The sequence below is a fragment of the Nicotiana sylvestris genome, chromosome 5 (assembly GCF_000393655.2).
Source record: "Nicotiana sylvestris chromosome 5, ASM39365v2, whole genome shotgun sequence".
Lineage (NCBI taxonomy): Eukaryota > Viridiplantae > Streptophyta > Magnoliopsida > Solanales > Solanaceae > Nicotiana > Nicotiana sylvestris.
This window is the reverse complement of record NC_091061.1, coordinates 23,048,417-23,057,168: the sequence shown is the minus strand read 5'-3', so window position 1 is coordinate 23,057,168 and position 8,752 is coordinate 23,048,417. Positions and strand designations below refer to the sequence as shown.

Genomic DNA, 8,752 nt, shown 5'->3' with positions numbered 1-8,752 from the left:
AAAGTTTTTTTTAAAAAAATGGAAATGGTGAGGGCACCTTGTTTCTTTTATTTAATTTTTTCTCTTTTTTTTTAATTCTTAATTAAAAGGCAAGCACCTTTTTCCAAACCTCGGATCACCCTAATAGCTAGGGGCCATAGCCCAGCGAAGGATGGCCACAGAGGTGGAACTATGTATATATTATAGGGGTCACCAGACCTTTAACCTCGACAAAAGTCCCGAATATATATATGTGTATATATATCTAAAACGGTTATATATTTTGTTTGGAACCTTTATGATCAAATGTCCAATGGGGCACTAGTTGAGCAGTCCGCTTATGTGCCCCTATCATCTTTAAATTCTGTGTCCGCCTCTGATGATCATGGTTAGTTGACCACCCTTCGTGGGGATATTACTATATTGGTCAAACATTACTTTATATTCGTCATTGGTGTTCCTATTTCCATCTCCAATGTTCTTATATCGTCCGGTAACACCCAAATAAGTGCAAAACTCAAAAATCAAAGCTAAGTTGAGCATATTCAATAGTACAAAATAAGACCAAAAACCAACAAAAATGTGCATAAATTAGTATTGAAACATATGTAATATGTCCAACATCACTTCTCTAATTTGTGCTTCATTCTAATTAAATGACTTTAATTTGTTTGATAATATAGCTTAGGATGTGAGTGTATTTGTTTTCTAGTGTTTTACATATGATGCTATGACTACCTACTAGTTATAGTAATGCAAGGTTTTTAATATGGTTAAATGAAGGTTTATTGAGATGTGGAAAGAGTTGCAGATTAAGATGGACAAATTACTTGAGACCAGACTTAAAGAGAGGCAAATTTACTGTCGATGAAGATGAGACCATTGTCAAATTGCATAGCTCATTGGGAAATAGGTTTCTAAATATCCTCCCTTTTTTCATTTGCCTAAGAACAAGAAATATTCAAAATTTTAAGTATTTTTTTAGTTCAAATTTATGTGGCACTTATTTTTATCGGTCCCAAAAAGAATGTCACATTTTTAAATTTAAAAATAATTTAACTTTCAAATATTTATTTTATCCTTAATGAGATAATTTATAATCATACAATAATTTTAGTCTTGTTTTAGAGCACGACTGAAAGTAAGGTATATGGTCCATGGTTTATTTTATTTTTTGGTGAAAAGAAAATTATTATTAATCACCACAAACAAACTACAAGTAAGAGACAAAACAAAGTACAAGTAAATGCCTATTAAGGAGCGAGACTGCTCGTGATAAGCAACGCTTTAAACCGCTATTGTTCGGTTCGGATAAGTCAAGTTCCTTCGATCGCTTCGATCAGGCAGTCTTCCCTTATCTTCCCTAACGTTCAGAGTAATTACGGTTTGAGATGAGAAAAGAGCACGAGCAAGTCTCTACATTCCCCTCTATACAGTATTGTTATTTATATAATTTTTCCAACCATTTCCTATTTATGCTGCTTTGTCTGCGTCTATATACGCAAGCCTTGAATTCCAGCTTAATCTGTTTACACACACTGAGGATGGGGTACCTTGTGAGACCACAGAGCAGTATTCCTAGCATTTAGGGGTTCGTCGGTCGGTACGGTACGGTAAATAGATATTTCGACTTTTTAAAATGTTATTCTAATTCAATTCGGTATGGTTCAGTTTTTCTTCTTTCGGTTTCGATGTATTCAGTACGGTAACTTCGATTTGTTCGGCTTGAATATTAACGTTGACAAAATCTTTGTCGAATTTATGTAACTTAGTATGTTATAATCAATAATATGTGTATTATGTAACTTAGTATATATTTCGGTACGGTATTATTGCGGAAGCCAAATGTATATAGTGTGAATAAGTCACAACTATTATACCAAAAATTATGACAGCCACCAAATAATAAATAAGACAGTAAAGCAACAATAAATGGAACACCAGAATTTACGAGGTTCGGCTAATTTTGCCTACTTCTCGGACACAACCAATATTTTATTTCACTCCAAAAATACAAGTGAAATAATACTAAAGAGAGAAGATACAAATGCCTTAAACAGATGAGAAGGCAAATGAGAGGTGTGTTTAAATCCTAAACATTAGGCCTTCTTTTATAGGGAAAATTTCCCAACCAAATGGCTAACCCCCAACCGATGTGGGACTTTGGCATTTTGCCAAACTTCAACAAATCTCCACCTTGGCAAAATTCCACATTTTCAATTCTCTCTCAATAACAAATTTTGGTTGTGTCTTCATCTTCAATCTTCAGTGTTCAACAATGTTGATCAAATCCAAACAATGTTGAAACTTGATCGCAGTCACCACCTTAGTTAGCATATCAGTAGGATTCTCCGTAGTATGAATTTTCTTCACTGTGACTCCTCCTTCTTCTATGATTTCTCGTACGAAATGATACCGAACATCAATGTGCTTCGTCCTTGCATGATAAACTTGGTTCTTCGCTAATTGAATAGCACTTTGACTATCACAAAAAATTGTGATACCTTTTTGTTCAACACCAAGCTCCTTTAGCAATCCTTGAAGCCAAATTGCCTCCTTCACAGCCTCTGTAATAGCCATGTACTCTGCCTCTGTTGTAGACAAAGCAACTGTTGACTGCAAAGTAGACTTCCAACTAACTGGTGCTTTTGCAAAAGTAAACACATAACCAGTAGTTGATCTTCGTTTGTCCAGATCACCCGCAAAATCTGAGTCACAATATCCAACTACAGACTGATTGTATTCCTGCTCAAAAACTAACCCGATATCTACAGTATTATGAATATACCGTAGAATCCACTTCACAGCTTGCCAATGCTCCTTCCCTGGATTGTGCATATATCTGCTAATAACTCCAACAGCTTGTGAAATGTTAGGCCTTGTGCAAACCATTGCATACATCAAGCTACCAACAACATTTGCGTATGGTACCTTTGACATATACTCTCGTTCAGCTTCATCCATTGGCGACATAGTAGTACTTAGCTTAAAATGGGGAGCAAGTGGAGTACTAACTGGCTTAGTCTTGTCATCTATGCCAAAACGTTGTAGTACTCTCTTCAAATATTCTTTCTGAGATAAACAGAGTTTCTTTGAACGTCTATCTCTAATTATCTCCATGCCAAGAATTTTCTTTGCCTCACCCAGATCCTTCATCTCGAACTCCTTCTTCAGTTGAATCTTCAACTTATCAATTTCTTCCAAATTCTTGGAAGCTATCAACATATCATCAACATATAGGAGAAGATATACAAAGGAACCATCTTTAAGCTTGTGCAAATACACACAATGATCGTATTTGCTTCTCTTGTACCCTTGCCGCAACATAAACTCGTCAAATCGCTTGTACCATTGTCTAGAAGATTGTTTCAATCCGTACAATGATTTTTCAAGTTTGCACACCATATTTTCTTTTCCAGCAACTTTGAATCCTTCTGGCTGAGTCATGTAGATTTTCTCCTCCAAGTTTCCATGTAAAAACGCAGTTTTTACATCCATCTGAACTAGTTCCAAATCCAATTGTGCTACCAAAGCCAACATAATTCTAATGGAGGAATGTTTTACAACTGGAGAAAACACTTCATTGTAATCAATTCCCTCCTTTTGAGCATATCCTTTGGCCACCAATCTTGCTTTGTAGCGAACATCTACTTGGTTAGGAAATCCTTCCTTCTTTGCAAATACCCATTTGCACCCAATTGCTTTCTTTCCCTTCGGGAGATTGGCCAATCTCCATGTATGATTCTGATGAAGGGACTGTATTTCATCATTCATGGCAATCCTCCACTTATCTTCTTCTGAACTTTGGACAGCGTCTTTATAAGTAGTAGGAACATCATCAGCTACAATTGAGGTTGCACAAGCAACCGTCTCTATGAGACGAACAGGTTTCGTTATTGTTCTTTTTGGCCTGCTGGTTGCTATTGATTCAAGTTGTTGTTGAGATTCCTGAGTTGGAATCTCCTCTACTGGCTCTCCTTCCAGAGGGTAATCTTCATTTGTTTCCTCCTCTGCTTCTTGTGTAGGAAAAATAAATTTTCCCTCAAACTCCACCTGCTTAGAAGCACCTTCATTTTGTTTGGTATCTTCTGTTACCTTATTTACCATAGCAGATTCATCAAAGGTAACATCCCTGCTGAATATTACTTTCTTTGTCATAGGACACCATAAGCGATATCCTTTGACTCCAGAAGTAATTCCCATAAAAATAGCCTTCTTTGCCCTTGGATCCAATTTTGACTCCGTCACATGATAATATGCAGTTGAGCCAAACACGTGCAAAGAGTTATAATCTACAGCAGGTTTTCCATACCATTTTTCAAATGGTGTCTTGCCATCAATAGCAGCAGATGGTAGACGATTAATGAGGTGGCATGCATATGTAATTGCCTCAGCCCAAAATTCTTTGCCCAAGCCAGCATTGGACAACATACACCGTACCTTCTCCAGCAAGGTCCGGTTCATACGTTCTGCCACTCCATTCTGTTGTGGTGTATGTCTAACAGTGAAGTGTCGGACGATGCCATCATTTTCACAGACCTTATTGAAATGATCATTTTTGTATTCACCTCCATTGTCTGTGCGAATACACTTGATCCTCCTGCCTGTTTGATTCTCCACCATCGTCTTCCATTTGAGAAAAATTCCCAGCACTTCATCTTTGTTTTTCATTGTATACACCCACACTCTTCGAGAAAAATCATCAACAAAGGTTACAAAATAGTGTTTCCCACCCAATGAAGGTGTTTTGGAAGGACCCCAAACATCAGAGTGTACATAATCCAAAATGCCTTTAGTATTATGGATCGCTGTACCAAATTTAACCCTTGTCTGTTTCCCTTTGACACAATGCTCACAAAACTCCAAGTTGCAAGCCTTTACTCCTTTTAACAATCCTTGATCTGATAGAGTTTTCAAGGATTTTCCTCCAGCATGTCCCAAGCGCATGTGCCATAGCTTGGTTGCTTCTGCCTCTTTGTCGTCACTGGATGTCACTGTCGCTGTCCCAATAACTGTACTGCCACGATAGCGGTACATATTATTATTCTTCCGATTAGCCTTCATTACCACTAGTGCACCGGAGCATACTCTCATCACTCCATTTTCTGCAATGATTTTGAACCCTTTTGATTCTAGGGCTCCCACAGAGATGAGATTCTTCTTCAAATCCGGTACATATCGAACATCTGTTAATGTTCTGATCATTCCATCATGGTTCCTTAATCGTATTGAACCAATGCCATATGAGGTAAGAGGGCTGTTATCCGCTGTGTGGACGACTCCATATTCTCCTTCTTGAAATTCCACGAACCAGTCCCTGTTGGGACACATATGATAGCTACAAGCCGAGTCCATCAACCATATGTCTGATGATGTTGATGACTCTGTTGTAACTAATGAGAAGTCTGAATCATCACAATCAGCTACATTTGAATCCATAATGGCCTTTCCATTGTTATGTTTGGCCTTATTCTTCAACTTCGGACAGTCTTTCTTCCAGTGCCCTTTTTCTCGACAAAAGGCACATTCATCTTTGCTGGGTCTGGATCTTGACTTGGATCTTCCCTTCTTTGTCCTCGTTTGACTTTGAGGACGACCCCTCACAAATAGTGTTTCTCCTTCTCCACCCTTCTGTTTTTCTCGCTTTCTTTGTTCATAGCTGTACAAAGCCGAACAAACTTCTCTAAGAGAAACTTCGTCATTTCCATGGAGTAGAGTAGTTTCAAGGTGCTCGTACTCATCAGGAAGTGACGCCAACAACATCAAGGCCAAGTCACCATCATCATAAGTTGTATCCATATTTTGCAAATCTGTGACCAACTTATTGAAACTGGTGATATGTTCATTCATCGTGGTACCAGGAACATAGGTGAAGTGAAACAGTCTCTTCTTCATGTACAATTTATTTTGACTGTTTTTCTTCAAAAATTTATCCTCCAGTGCTTTCCATAATTTACTTGCAGAAATTTCCTTTGTGTATGGATATTTCTGCTCTCTAGCAAGGTAGGATCGAATGGTACCGCAAGCAACACGGTTGAGAATCTTCCAATCTTCTTCTCCAATAACATCTGGTTTCTTTTCTTCAATGGCCAGATCTAGCCCTTGTTGAAAAAGGACATCTAGAACCTCGCCTTGCCACATCCCAAAATGTCCGGACCCGTCAAAAATTTCTACCGCAAATTTCGCATTTGACACAATTCTTGTCATAAGCGAAGATGCCAATGATGACGTATTGTTGACACTTGATGTAGATTCTTCTTGTTTATTGTCTCCCATATTTGACACAAATATTATTTAATAGCTGACGACACAAATCAAGATTATTTCCTTTCTGATGTAGAAGATCAGACTAAGCTGCAACCACAGAGCATACTCAGACAGAACCTTGACTCAGTTACCAAGATAAATCTTTTCTGATGTGGAAGATCAGACTATGCTGCAACCACAGAGCATACTTAGACAGTACCTTGGCTCTGATACCAATTGTTGCGGAAGCCAAATGTATATAGTGTGAATAAGTCACAACTACTATACCAAAAATTATGACAACCACCAAATAATAAATAAGACAATAAAGCAACAATAAAGGGAACACCAGAATTTACGAGGTTCGGCTAATTTTGCCTACTCCTCGGACACAACCAATATTTTATTCCACTCCAAAAATACAAGTGAAATAATACTAAAGAGAGAAGATACAAATGCCTTAAACAGATGAGAAGGCAAATGAGAGGTGTGTTTAAATCCTAAACATTAGGCCTTCTTTTATAGGGGAAAAAATCCCCCCCCAAACTTAACTCCCAACCGATGTGGGACTTTGGCATTTTGCCAAACTTCAACAGGTATCTGTATTTTGGTATTATTTTTATAAATACCTAATACCATACCTAATACCAAATTTTTTAAAAACTTAAACCAAATATTATACCAAATACTAAAATACCGAATATCAAATACCAAAATTTTTGATAGATAATTCCGTATTTACCAAATTATACACGGCCCTACCAGCATTCCATATATGGTAGGTCAGCCCTACGTGTTCTTGCATTATTTCAAAAGAAATTTGTGAGAGGGTTACACCTTGGATAATTATTTTCATTAACTTTCAGTTTCACTTTCATGTTGTGCGTTACAGGTGGTCTTTGATAGCGAACCATTTCCCTGGCCGAACAGATAATGAGATAAAGAATTACTGGATCTCTAACTTACGTCGAAGACTTTACAACTTTAGGCACAAAGGGATTATTAAGAATACTGTAGAGGTGCCGAAAATGGCAGTTGTTGTTGACGAAAATTGCGAATGCATCTCGAGAAAACGCGATCGAGTATGCCAATTCAAGTCCAAAAAATACAAGAATAACACGACCACCTATGAATCCACTTGTCATGGAGGTTGTGGTGGAGCTACATGGTCTGAAAGTGGTTCGAATGAATCACATTTACCGGAAAATTATACTACTGATACCGGTAAGAAAAATTCTTATTTATGTACACTTCCATCCTTTTTATTTTATTTGAAGGTATTTGATTGGACAAAGTTTTGAAAAGGATTAGGTTTTCGAACCTATAAGCTTGAAATACTTGCTCCGGCTCTGTTGAATTGTCCTATCGGTGGAATTTGAGGTCCTTGGTCTCTTTATATGATCTTGGTCAATCCTCACCTCATAAGCTAACTTTTGGGGTTGAGTTAGACCCAAAATCCATTCTTATTCGCCTCTGCTTAGTTGTCTAACACTTTTTTCGAACTTTTGTTGGACTTTCTGATTTCGCCCCTGACCGAAGGAAAAGGACTAGAAACACAACAGCATGAACATCATTTAGAGTCAGAGATAAGTGAGCAAAGAAAAGAAGAAGCTGAAGACAACAAGAAGAAAGACATTGATATTACACCTAAAAAACAACTTGTGTAATGGGATGTTAGAGGAGCAACAGAATGAATGTTTGCATGATTTTGAGAATGGGTGTGACATGAATTTTGATTATTTCTTAGAGGAGCAAAAATGGGTTGATCAGTTGTAACACCCCTCAAATTATAAAAGTTTCGAGACACGTTATTTATAGAATTAAGTTATTTTTTTTCTTTTTTTTCTTGCTTATAGTGAATTTATAAAAGTTTCGAGACACACTAATTATAGGTATGTATATACACACACTTAAATAATTGGATATACAATTAGAGAAATATTAATAATTTTAATATTATTAATTATTAAAAGTGGATACCGAAAAAAAGGGGCCAAAAGCCCATAAAAGGGCTGATGGAACAAAAAGGCTTCAAGCCTTAAGGAAAAAGAACAACATTCTGTTATTCACGATAAGCATCAGAAGGCAAAAGCCTTAGACCAAAAATAGAGCAAACTCACGAAACAGAGAGCCAGGAAACTCACGCAAGCAACGGAAAAATCTAGGATTTCTTACAAATCACTAATTCTTAAACTCAGGTATGTAAAATTCCCTATGGTCAATTACCCTACAATAGTAATAGGTAAGAATTGAATAGTTAATTCTCTTCTTCCTCTATAACAACAATAAATCTCATATTTAGGTGTGAAATTTTAAAATTGATTAAAATCAACTGGTTTGTTGTAGAATCGATTGTTTGAATGGTGTCAATTGGACTGGGGCCTACGTATTGGCTTGAAAAGTTTTGAGGTGAGTTGATATAACCCTTTACTGAAGTGGTTTAACTCACAAAAGCACACACACAAGGTGTTTGATGAATTGTATAAAAGAGTTAATATATACTTAATTGGAGTAGTAAGTACTTATT

At 37.0% G+C, this 8,752-nt stretch overlaps 1 long non-coding RNA gene across 1 annotated transcript; it reads left to right on the top strand.

Annotated features, from left to right (window-relative positions):
- Positions 1-7,116: 7,116 nt before the first annotated feature.
- LOC104229733 (uncharacterized) lies at positions 7,117-8,045 on the top strand. The gene is made up of 2 exons (XR_011400033.1): positions 7,117-7,449; positions 7,765-8,045. It is a non-coding gene; the product is annotated as an uncharacterized lncRNA (long non-coding RNA).
- The last annotated feature ends 707 nt before the right edge of the window (positions 8,046-8,752 follow it).